Genomic DNA, 13,235 nt, shown 5'->3' with positions numbered 1-13,235 from the left:
CTAATTCTTCCACTATTCCATGCTAAGTAAACTTTCTGTCCCAGAAATTATGCTATCTAAGAAATCTTCTCTGAAAATAATCAAATCTCTCCTTCTTTTAGGGGAAAATGTGAACAAATACTCTGCTCTATCAGCTTCTCTCCTACAGAGCTGTTTAGAGCATTCATGCCCTGTCCCGGAGCACCACTAGGTGTCCGTGTTCACCATCACACAGCAACTGAATTTACTATAAAGAATTAACCCTTGTTGTCTCCGAGGTGCTTATCTAAGAACGAGTAGCAGCGCCTGGGCATGAAGGAGCTGGTTCAGACAGCATCCCCAGACTCATTGCTCTCAATGATATGGGCAGAGAATGTTCCAGAATATTTAAAAAATTGTCTTCAGATGGTTCAGATTGAATTTTGAAAAACAAGTAATTTTTATTGCTTAAGCATGAAAGGTGAAACAGCCTGGGAATAATCCAGGGAAAAAGGCCTGGTCAAGACAACACCTGGGAAAGTTTGGGACAAACAAGGCACTTCCCAGGGAGCATCAGCCTGGGAATTGCAGCTCTGAGCAGCTCCCTGCCCTCCTCTCTGGGGGCTCAGGGGCAGCTGACCTCACATCAGCTCATGGCAGGCCTTGTCACCCTTCCAAGAGAACTGAACATCTGGGACACAAACAGATGCTTCAATGTGGGCAACACCTGTAAATGTCCCACAGGAGGGAGGTGTGCTCCATGACCCTCAGGTACCTTCCAGCTCCGTGTGCCTGTTTTCTTTGGTTCATTATAACAACAATTTAATACAATGAGAACAGGAGGTGATCCTTCCCTGGAGGAGCCCCTGGGCACCTGGTGTGATCAAGTCTGCCTCAGCAGACAAGATTCTTGCCCCCTCCCTTCAGACCATGCCTTTGATGGGTGAGGGAGGGAGCTTGCTTCCCTCAGCTCCCTGGAGGCCTGAATATCCCTGAAGGCAAATGAATTTATATCATCTGCTGCTCCAGGATCCACTGCATGGAATTGTGGACCAGGGCTTCCACATGCTGCAGCTGACTGGCTGGAGCCAGTGCTAAAATAACACATTTCCAGGGAAAGTGCTCCCTTTGGCAGGCAGAATTAAGCAGTTTCCCTTTTACAGGTAGGTGCAGGTGGTAGGTACAAGCAGTTAGCTCAGGGAGTGCCCATAGATCATTTTTAGGTGGCAGTTCCAAAGAACAGAAAAGGAACAGATCATTTTTAGGTGCCAGCTCCAAAGAACAGAACCCTTCCTGTTGCCCAAGGGCTTCCAAGTATTTCCCAGGCCTGTTCCATGTCTTACATACCACCACACCACAAAGAACATTTTACTACTAAATTAACCCACAGCAAAGTAATCTCTCTGAAAACTTATGATATACTAATATACATACAACTTGTAAGCCACTGAGGAATAATGCAAATACATCTGATTCCCGATGACAGAAATTATTTCACCTACAAAGTGACCACTCAAGCTGTTAGTTAGTTACTTAATTTGTTTTTAGAGAACAATTTTCCAGCTTCAGAGAAGTATATCATGCTTCCCTCTATGCTGGAGCATGGAAATAGGAATACAGATGGACTGCTGGTTTCTCACACATATTGCATTTGTTTTGGAAAGAGAATAGAGAATACCCTTGGGGTTTAAATTCACAGGTAAATGGCTTCACATTTTAACATATAATGTTCACTTTTATTATTCCTGTGATTAAAACCACCATTAAAGCCACTGACTGGATACATTTAGAACCCAGACAGCACTCTAATCTGTATATGGCACAATGAGACACATTAAAATAAAAATAACAATGCAACATGCCTTTGCAGAGCACAAGGCACAACTGAAAGATCTGACACAGGGACAGATCTAACAAATTACACAGCAAGCAACAGCCTCAAAATCAGGAAGAAAAGGAAATGGTAGAAGCAAATAGCAAAATATAATGAGGAAGCAAGAGGGCCCCAAGCCGTCTGGAGTGGCTGTATGTCCTGAGAGAAGCTGGCAGGAGCCCCAGCCCGTCTCCACAGTGCCTGCCATCAGCAAACCATCACCCATCCTCTGCTTCCACGAGTTTCTGGGCTAGAAAACATCACTGTGCATTCAGCGTGTAAATGTTTTCCTCAGGTTATTTTAATCTAGTGATCAAATCTGAGCTAGAGGAGAGCTCTGCCCATTCAGCAGTGCAGGCAGGGACCCAGGCACAGCCCTTGGGAACTCCCCTCTCTGCTGCAGGATGCAGCTCACAAACCTCAGAGCATTGATGTGAGCAGCTTATGGCAGACACTGACTCTGGGGAATGAGCTCTGTCACCCCCATGAGCCTTCCTGCTCCTGGGAACACCCACCCCAGTGCTGTCAGCTGCAGGAGAGTGAAATACAAACAACCAAAAGGATGCCAGGCGTGGTCACATCCTGCTGTGGGGGTGTCCAGGCTGCTCCAAGAGCTGGAGCCAGCCCAGCTCCAGTGATCAGCAGGCACTGGTCAGTGCAGGATGACCATGGGATTGTCCTTCCTGAACCACAGTGTGTGTGCATGGTCACTGTGCACCTGTTTGATTTTCAGCCACAAAAGCAGCAGCAGAGGAAGCAAGGCTGAACACCAGAGGCATATTCATCATCATAGTGCAGATGGAAAACACCTACCAGGTCACAGGCTGTCCTTCCTTCCCTCAGATAAATCCCTAAAATAGATCTTAAGTAGTACTAAATCCACTCCAGGTGAAAGTGAAGTGGGCATGGTTAGCTTTCCAACAGGGGGAGCAGGTATTTGGAGGTGGGTGTCTGAAGTCTGTGCAAGTGTTTTGAAATATGCCAACACTGCTGTGGAAACTCACACAAGCTGGTTATTTACATCTATTCAAGAGGACACAGAGCTTGGCTAGTTTAAACAAAGCATTTTGTGTGCTGCAGCACTATGGCCTAATATAAATTGCTAGTTTTCTGTTGCTTTTAGGCTTTCTGCCTGTCTGCTTCTGGATGAAAGCCAGTTTTGAATAGAAGCATTTAGTCACCATAAACAGCCTATTTCAAGAGGGTGAGAGAGGCAGTAGGAGCAAGAATGGGATTTGCATTCTTATCAAGAGATTAAAAAAAGTGAATAAAACCACTTAGATGTTGGTTCTGTCTGCACTGAAATAAATCCAGGAGCTGTCAATTTAGCTGGGGGATGGACATGAGAAATCTTATCCCCCGTGGAGTTCTTTGTGAAAATTTCTGTAATTTCATAGAGATTTTCTTTTTACTGGGAGGTTAGAGTGAGAGATCAAATTCAGAAAAAGCCTTTGAGGAATCTCAGTGCTAGAGAATTGCTTTAGTTTTTTTACTCTATAACAGGCTCTGTTTGGAGTGTGAACTCTGAATCACCCATGTTTGTCACTCTAAAGCCTCTCAACTCTGGCAATGCTGGTGGATGTTTTGTTGCATCTAGCCTGATGCTAGGTAGTTCAGGGCTGTTTCTGTGGAGACAGGCTGTATTTCAGGAGCTGTGGGCTAACCAGGAATAACCTGCTACAATCAATAGCATTGCTCTGGACTGAACAGCTCTGAAATGAAAGTTCAGTGGAAAATGCCTGACTCATCTAAGTCCTTCTCAGTCCTCAGGCCCCACGACCCATCTTCCATGAAGGTAGACTTGGTGCTTCCCACTCTTTCTGCTTTGTCTGACTGAACAGAGAGGATCAGGGTTTCAGGGGAAGGTTTGTTTATATTTAGGCAATTAATCAAACACATGGCTGGGATAATGGTGACATCCAATGGGCCAAATGTACCATCTTTGCTCCTCTCAACAAGGAGATAACAGAGGCATCTGGGTGTGCAGCATTATAAATATAAGCACAGCAAGTTGTTCCACAGCAGGACGAAGAGACAAATGGCATGTGGGACATATAAATATGCTAAAGGAAAGGAAATCTGGTGTTATGGTCTCAAATAGCACATACCTTTCCAGCATCTCTTGCTGGAGTTCCTACTAGACGACCATATCCTGACTCTGCTGGATTTTGGACTCTGGCACATGCTGACATCTGCAGAACAGCTTGAATGGAGCTGTCTGAATTATTTCTGGAGCCTTTTTTCCAGAAAGTAAGACTAAAGTTGATCCAAATGAAACAGCATTTCTAGCTATAAAAAATGCTTTTGAAGATAAAAACAACCAGATCTACTTTGTTTCACACAACAAATTGAACCAGATCATGCCTGTGTTTGATCTGAGGGTTTTTTCATGGCATTTGGCTCAGAGAGCTGGTACCCAAATTCCATTCTTTTCCCTTCCCTTGAGAAGCACAAAATGGAGCAGATATCATCTGTGCTCCTCAGTGACACACAGCCAGCACATCTGGCTCCAAAACCCTTTGGTTTTGGAGGCTGAGCAAGGCAGATGGCTGAAACCCTCCAAGGTAAGCCCTACCTGCTGTCTTTTGCAGCCACAAGATTTTCTAAACCAACGCAGGGTTAATAAAAATGCAAGAATAGACTGAAATCAGGGAACTGACTCGCTGTTTTCTTTCATGTTTGGCACCATTTTGAACCAGGGATCAAGAGTTCCAGTCACAGATGATTCATCAGACACCAACTCCTGGGACACTCCTAGCAAGTACACAAAACCTGATCATGTATTCTGGTCAGGAACTTTGTGAAACACCTCCAGGTTTAAGCAGCAGAGGCAAGTGTGCACAGTAAAAAGTCTTTTTTCATAGCTGATGAGTTTAAAATAGAAACCTAGCTGCTGGCATCACATACCTGGAACAGGGGGAAAAGAAGGATTTGAGTCTAATGGAAGCTTTAGAAACACAAGGGATAAGAAAATGAGCCCTTGCAAAAGGTGGGTTATGTGAATATCTGTCTTTATCTGAGTGGGGCATTCTGCCTTGAGCACAATTTTGAGAGGGGAGGCCAAAAAATCTTCCTGAAACCTTCCTCCTTCCACAGTGCTCCTAGCTAAGTATGACCACCACTATTTGCTTCTCAACAAGGACCCTACAGATTCCCTGATATCAGCATCAGGAAATAATTAGGTTCTTAATTAACCACCTCAGCTTTTCAATTACACCAAAAGGAAACAGTTACCTGAAGAACTGTGAACAAGGGTTCACAATAACCAGAGGAGAAATCTCATATGGTTCTCTTGGGAAAGAAACAAATGATACAACAGTAAACAAAAAAAGCACAACGAGGCCACCTAAGAATGCTTTAGAACAAAGTAAATCTCAGTTTGTACACTAGATCAGATTTGCTTAATGCACATATCCCCAGATTATATTTCCTTTATAATCTGGACAATTATTTTTAAATGAGTACATTGCTGTCTGCACAGTTATACTTTTAATGGACTTATGAAAAGTGATATAGTTTCAATCAATACCCAAGAGATCTCCTTTCCCTTGTCAAGTAAAAAGTAGACATTTCCAAGAACAAGAAGTTGTGGGTTGCTTCAAAGCTATGTTTTTCTAGTCCTGCTATAAGAAGTGAGGGCTAGAAGGCAGAAAAGGGATAATCTTATATTCCCTTCCTCACCTCTGCCAGCATGCAGGAATCAGAATTTAGTAGCCAAGTATCTCTGTGGTTCAGACACAAATAAGACTGATTACATAGATAGATATCCTCTCCAGTGACAGCCATGCCCAGCAGACCCTCTGCTGACCTTCACTGATCTGCCCCAGGTGCTCTGGACTCTCCTAAAACATCCTCCTCCCCTGCAATGAATGCTGGATATCTGAAGGCAGCAGGGATGGGGAGCCCAGCACACAGAAACACTAAAGCCTGCCCTCCTGCCTGGTAGCATCATAGGAAACCACAGCACCCCTCCTTCAGGGATATTCACCCCCTCAAAATGGGTGGGGATCTGCACAGAGAAACCAAAACCATGATGAAGTACTTACAATATCCTCTGATGGTTTTTTTGCCTAAATTGATGTATTCACAGAACAGATGTTTGACATAAAATGGGTTTTGTTTTTAATTGGAGGAGATTATTTAAACTATGTCTAAGCCATATGGTCCTGTAAGCCTGACTCCCCTCTGCCATTGCTGGAGAGACCAGCTTGGCATCCCTCTCTGTTTCCAAGTCATTTCCTCTTTACAGATTTAATAGCTGCTATTTTTTTTCTTATTATTGGTCCCTAGGTCCCATTACTATAAATCAGGGCCTTAGGCCCGAAATTGATTCAAGGGTGGATTTGGACAAGCTGCTTTGCGTGATTTTCAGTACTAGGTTGGTTTAGTAGAACATAAAGGGGAATGCAGATGTGAATACAGAAAACACATTGGGAGGAATGGTGACAGTGAGTGGTGTTCATCTCCAAGCCACTAAAGGAAGACCTGGTTCTGGCTGGCACATTTTCCTGCCCCTTTTCCCCTTGCAAATGACTGATAGAAGGTGCTGGGTGCCAGACAGGCTTCAGGCTGAAAGAATGTGTGATGGCTGAGGGCATCCTAATGATCTGCTTCAGCTCAATCTTCCCATTAATCATCACAGAAAACCAGGCCACTGCTGCTGCAGATAGGCTGCAGGGGTGAACTCTGCTTGAAGCAAAGCCAGCTGTGAGTGGGAGAGTGCAAAACTGTTGCATACCAATACCCTCAGATGCTGTTTGGCACTGAGGAAAAAAGAACTTGGGAGAGATGATCACTTGTATTTGAGTCCTCCCTACTGCTTGCCTTGCCCACTGCACCCTCTGAGCCTTTCCAGCATTGCTGCAGGATCTTCAGGCCATGATGGGTTGCAGCTTGATTCCTAACAGTTAAACGCTGGGGTTTTCACTCCCTTTTCCATAATACTGCCATTTACTTGAGGTGACCTCATTTGCCAAGTGATGTAACAGTGTGCACGATCGAGCCTGGCACATCGAGGCAGATGTTTCAGTGGACACAGAAACAGTATTATGAAATGAAAATATTGCCTAAAACCTGAGCAGCAGCAGAGATTACAATGGCCTTTATGAAGATCAGCTTACCTAAAATAGCATTGAAAGGCCTTTGGCTGCAGTCATATGCTTCCCTCCTAAAATGAAAGATTGTTGCTTGTACTACTGTAATGTGACTCCCAAAGGAACCAGCAGCTGCAGGTTTTGAATTTTATCATTTTTGGCCACTCTGTTTGACAGAGTTGACTGAAGCATGCTCAAAGGACACTCCTTCCATAAAATTTTCTTCTTTAACTCCAATAACAATAAATGGTTGCATACTTTTTTTTTTTTTAATGGTGTGTTTTGTTTTAGTTTCTAACAAGGTAATAAGTTCTATTTCAAAGAATGTAAATCCAAAGAGTTTGATAGTTGATCTCACTTGCTTTGTTTCAACTGAAGAGAAATGATCATTGACTCTGTCATTTACATTTTCTGTCATGTCCTATTATCAGGGAGGGCAAAATATGAATCAATGAAATTCAGCACAAACAAGTAGAATATTGAGAGGAGCCTGAAAGAACTTGCTAGGTTCACTTATCAAAGGTTGAGCAGAATAATAAGGTCTATTGATAAGCACATTCCCAGCCCCTGCTTAATTTCTTTCCCTGAAGACACTTCCAATAAAATTCTCTGGCTTGTGCAATCACCGTTACATGTAAATTGTTCCCAGATGAATACATTCATTTCTATTCTTCCTACACTCAATTCAGCCAATATAGAAAACTCAATTTTCATAGAGAGAGTTCTGTGTTTATCCAAAACAGTCATAGATGTGCTCTTTTCTTCCCTAAAACTACATTTTTCTTTTTGTGCTCAATGTATGCAGAGGAAGGTCATATGACCTGAGCTTAAAACATCCTCAGGGTATTTGACAGTGTGTAATGCAAGAGTGTCCAGGAGACACAAAAGATTTTGGTAGCTGAGTGTAACATTTTCAGCCTGAGATCCAGGTACACTTCATGTTTGTCAACAGCAAATCCAGTGTGTCTCAAACCATGGGGAGGACACATCCAGGGCAGCTCAGTTACAGAGCTGCTGCTGGGAAGGGACAGAGCCAGGCAGTGAAATTCAGTGTGAATTGGACACTGCTTCCTTTGGGTTTCTTTTGCAAATCCTTGACTAAATCTCCATCTTATCCTTACTTGGCAGATATAAAGATATGTGCTTGGGGGAACCACAAATTAATTTTTTGCTAGTAACTGGGAAGAAAAGATAAACTATTAGAAATTCTCTCTCAGAAAGACAGTGAATCCATTGCATTTGACAGTGGCTCTGAGTTAGTTTATTTCAGCTTGAATAGTAAGGGATTTTGTGGCATCCAAGGTTCAGGAGGGATGGCCAACAGGAGCCCATGCATGGAGATACAGAGGCACTGGCAAGGAACAGAGCTGTGGGAGCACTGGACCATAGTGATGGAGGGCAGACAGCAACACAGGGACCTGGGCTAGGCAGAGCAAAGTGGTGAATACCAGCAGTGGTAATCAGCCAGGCTGATAAACAAGCTGGTAATGAAACTGAGCAATTCCCTTACACAACTTTAATTCACTTTGAGATCAAATTCTCAAGTTGCATACTGGGGAATCTTAAAATTAAGGAAAAAAAAAAAACTATTAACCTTTTTTGCTCTTGCTTTAACTCCACTTCTTATTACTCTTATATTGATAGCCTGCCTGCCATGCTTGTGCCTGTAGCAATTAACATGGTATTATCCCACCTACTTAACCTGAATATCCAACAGGGCACTTCCTTGGCTGAATATTTCCTTTTTCAGTCTCAGAATTACACTCCCTTAACAAATTCTGTTTTATGAATTCAGTATTACTTCATCTCTGCTGGAAGACTTTAGGCATAAACATCTGTTTCCTTTCATAAAATAAGAATGATAAATAATAAGTAAGCAATTTCCTCTATCACAGGCAATACAGTAGCAGAACTGTGTGTTCAAACCTCATGAATCCCCACCCATTCCAAAGAAGAGACTGCTAAAATGATCTGTTTGCCAGAATGAGTCCTAAGTGGAGGGAAAACAGGCTTGAAGTAGAAGAGAATGAATTAGCCTTTACTGCATGAAATAGGAATTTATTGTTGCATCACCACACCTAACAATATGGTTATGAGGTGGTGGCTCTTTCAATGACAAATTTCTGCAAGAAAACAATGAAAACACAATATAAATCATCTTTCCTTCTCAGAATTCACAAGGCCTTAGTAAGCAGTGACCCTATTAAGGGCATGTACTTATCACAGCTTGCACTGCTTCCTTCTCTTCTTTCTGGGTCCCCTTTCTGTCCCTCCAGCAAAAAAGGGACCCTTTATCACACTGCTCTGTACTGTACCATAACTAATGTCTGGATTGATCCAAGGTGCAGATAAATGTATTTGCCTCTCTCCTGTATCAAAGGTATTTTTGTCAGTAATATGCACCATTGAGGCACGGGGAAAAAAAAAAAACAACTAAAGAGGGTTTGAAAAGAGTCTGAAAAGGCCCTGCAGAAAACAGAGAGAAAACTCAGGGGACACAGGATTCAGAGGCAGGAGCACTCTTGGCAGGCAGACAGAAGGTTTTTGTCACTGGCACATCACTGCCCAGCTGAGCAGCAAGAGCAGCAACAATCTCCTTCCTCCCCTCCTGAGCTGAGAGGGTCCTGGGCTCCCCAAGGACAGCCTTTCCCACTGCCCTGCTCCTGCTGCTCCCCACACACGGCAGGGGCAGGGGGACACTTGCAGTTGGCTGAGAGGTGGCAGCAGAAGATGTGCCAGTGTCTGAGACTGGCCCTTTCCCTGGGGGTCAGGCAACCCATCGGTGGGAGTGGGAACTTAGGACGAGTCTTATTTCAAAATGTCTGTAATACCTTTTTCTAGCCTTCCAGTGACAAAGTCACAAATAAAATTGAATGATACTACAGAGACTTTAGATCACATGAAATACCCTTCTGTCAGGCTGAAATCACCAGTAATGAGTGTAAAGAAAAAATATAGATGAATGTGCAACGTTTTCCAAACTGAAGCCAAAGAGAATTGTGGTTCTTCACAGATATCTCCAGAGAATTTACACGTACCACAATGGCAACAATACTAATGTAGCTAAACCTTATTCCTTTCATATGAAGGACAATTTCATCTTCTACAGAAAACACTGTTTATTGCCCAATTTTAGTTTTTCTACCTCCTTGAAACTTGGCAGCCATTTGATATCATCCGTCTCCATTAAGATACCATGGGTCATCAATATTGCCTATTTGGACAATTATAATCCCAAAGAGTTCCTTTGCAAAAATTTCTACAACTCACTGGCACCATTACATACAGTTGGGTTCTAATTGTACAATAAATGTCATTTATACTGGTTAACTGCATTTTCTTTTCTGATCACTTTATGTCATTTTATGCCACTCTTTTTCTAAGCCTTAATTCTACTTTGCAACCCGATATAATTTGACTCATCATCCCTATAATAGGTCTGCTTCTCCTCTTTCAAGCTATATAATAGGAAATATTCTGTATCATGCATACTGGTTAGCAATAACAAGGGCACACTTTAGGAGAATTATCATGTGTTGCCATAGACCAGAAATGCAACTAATGTAAATTCATATTCTAGTAACAAAACCTGCATCACTGTTGACACAGTGCAACACTAACTGATTCAAAAAGTCTCTTGCAAACACAACTTCCATGATTTTGCTGGTAAATGTGAATAGTGCAGAAAAGATGGACTGCTCTCCCTGCTTACATACTTTTCTCATGGAAAGAAGTAAGCTTATTTCTAAGGAATTGTTAGAGCATTTTTTGATTACTAAAACTGGGAAGGTCGTCACACAAGCAACACTGAAGGAAGCAAAAAAGTGATCTCATCTCTCTTTACAAAAGAAAAAGTAGCCAGTCAACAACACTAAACACAGAAGTACAGCACCCACCAGAGAAACAGGCAGGAGAATGGTCATCCAAAAATGGGCTACAGCGTAATGCTATACATCTGCAGCTACAGATCTGGCATAGTAAATTTGGGTTTCTCTTTTTATAGAAATGTTTCTAAAAAACTCCTTTGGTAAACACCAGCAGAGCCTTTACTCCCAAGCACAGCAAATGCACTGAAGGAATTTGATGCTGTTCTTTTGAAGTACAAGTCTGCTCTCCTCACCCTCTAAAAGGATACCCAAAACAGGAGGGAATGAATGGCACTGCTTGAGCAAATGCTTTTTAGCAGGATTTCTCAGAGAGTGAAAGCTCCAGCACCACCTGCTCATGGTCAGAATCTGCTACAGCCCATGAAAATTGCCTTGGGACTTGAAAAAACCACTTTTTAAACCTGCACCGAAGTTGTTTAGAATCAGGGACAGAAAATGTAAAAGCCAACATACCTTTCCCTGAGCAGTTCAACAGGTGTGTGCTACATTAACTAACCCAGTCTCTTTGCCGCTGCCACCCTGACGTCATTGTTACTGGGTTGACAAAAGGTTTCCATGACAAACTAGAAAGCTGATCTGTTATCTCCTCTTTGGAGGAAATTGAAATGCCCTCTCTCCCATATTCTGCTAGACCCACCCATCTTGTTTTTGGCACGCGGCACAGAGAGTGAGCTTCTGTGATTGATTTAGATTTCCCTCTGCTCTGAAATAGAGAAACCAACTTGTTTGTTGTTTTTCCCCTAACTTAAACTAGAGGGTGTCACCCTCATCCCATTGCAATCCCAACCACCTGACCCACAGCCCAATCTTCTTTGTAGGCATGTTGACTACCATGTTCAAAAAGAGAACAGATAACACTGAAAGAAGACAAACTTTCAAGTAACGAACTAAAAACATTATTAAGACATTTGATTCTCTTCTTGGCTATAATTTTTTGCCTCTACTAGCAGGCATGACCCATAATAGTTAGCAGATGTTTGAAACATCTCATTTTGAACTTTGCCTAGAATTAAAAGAGATCTTGTAGAATTTAAATAGCAGCTGCAGAATAAAACAAGGTTGCCTTCTTAATGTGACAGAAATGTTCATCCTAGCCTAAAACAAGGATGACTGTTTTATGTTCTATGTAAATACTGAGGAAGCTAAATTTCTGTGCACAGACACCCACACATTATAAATTTTATAGGTGTCTTATTTGCAGCAGTTGACATGAAATAACCCCAGTGGAAAAGGCTGGCCCAGCTGCCTGAATGCTTCTTAGGTTTTTGCTACAAAACCTGCAGCTCACCACAAACAGGAGAACGATGGTCTATTTTGGCTGTGAACATCAGGTTAGCAAATTTGGTGATACAAATTTATTTATTATCATCATTACTATTCTCACAGCACCAAGGGAGAACCCAGCAATCCTCAAAGAGGATGTCCTGGATATGGAAATGAACCCAAACAATCTCCAGGGAGCAATAAAATACACTTCTCAACAGCTGTGCAACCCACCAGCCTTTCTGCCATGCTGGCCCAGCAGGGTTCCTACCCAGTGCAGCAATGCAAAGGCACCCTTTGTTTAAGTACTGGGATTGATGCTAAATTCAACCTTGTGGAAATAGTCCCTGTGGATCCTCTAGGGCTACTGATTCCCCTGCCTCTTGTTCCTACCATGATTAGACTTCAGCCAAAGGGTAACTAATTCACTGACACAGATGGCTAAGCTTCTGAATTGAGGAAGTTAACATACAAACAGCTAATTTAAAAACAAGTTTAGATCTCAAGATGAATTATTGTTCCCTTTCAGACTGCATGCATTTCTTCTTTGCTTGACACTTAAAGATTTTTCAATAATTCCCATACTTGCAGGTTTCTCAATGTTTGCAAACAGAGATCTGATATGGCAGACATAAGATCTGAAACAGGTTTTGAAAGACCTGCTGTAGTGAACAAAGATGTCCCTAGCCTTTATGCATCTGGTTTGAGTTAATATTCGTATCCCCTTAGAATACACAAGATTTTTCCTAAGCTAGGCTTTTCCTAGTACACATGTTTTAGTAACATAAGGTTGTAATATACTGCTCTCAAACAGATGTGCCTCTGGAGGTTATCCCAAGGAGAACTGCTCACCTTCGGAGGGAGGCAAAGTCTAAACCAAGACTGCTCTATTGTTTTTGGGGAAGACAAAATGCCTTGATTCCCATTAAGACTATTTTAAATCTTGCTGCATGACAGCTGCTTACAACTAATGTGGCATGTAATATTAAAGATGTTATTACTGAACATGAAAATAGCTAACACTTTTGCAAATCTAATCAACATATTTAATTCATTGTCCCACTGCGGTTCACAACTCTAAAAGACCTCCAAACCAGTGCAGGACTTAAAAAAATAGACTTAACCAAAATCTGTTCTTGTTGAGCAGAACTCAGTATATGC

The 13,235-nt window shown here is 42.2% G+C and overlaps 1 protein-coding gene across 8 annotated transcripts in view; it reads right to left on the bottom strand.

Annotated features, from left to right (window-relative positions):
* KALRN (kalirin RhoGEF kinase) overlaps positions 1 to 13,235 on the bottom strand; it is a 465,026-nt gene that overhangs the window by 96,916 nt on the left and 354,875 nt on the right. The window lies entirely within an intron of this gene.

This window comes from Molothrus ater, chromosome 7 (assembly GCF_012460135.2).
Source record: "Molothrus ater isolate BHLD 08-10-18 breed brown headed cowbird chromosome 7, BPBGC_Mater_1.1, whole genome shotgun sequence".
NCBI classification, from domain to species: domain Eukaryota; kingdom Metazoa; phylum Chordata; class Aves; order Passeriformes; family Icteridae; genus Molothrus; species Molothrus ater.
This window is presented reverse-complemented; position numbering and strand designations above follow the sequence as displayed.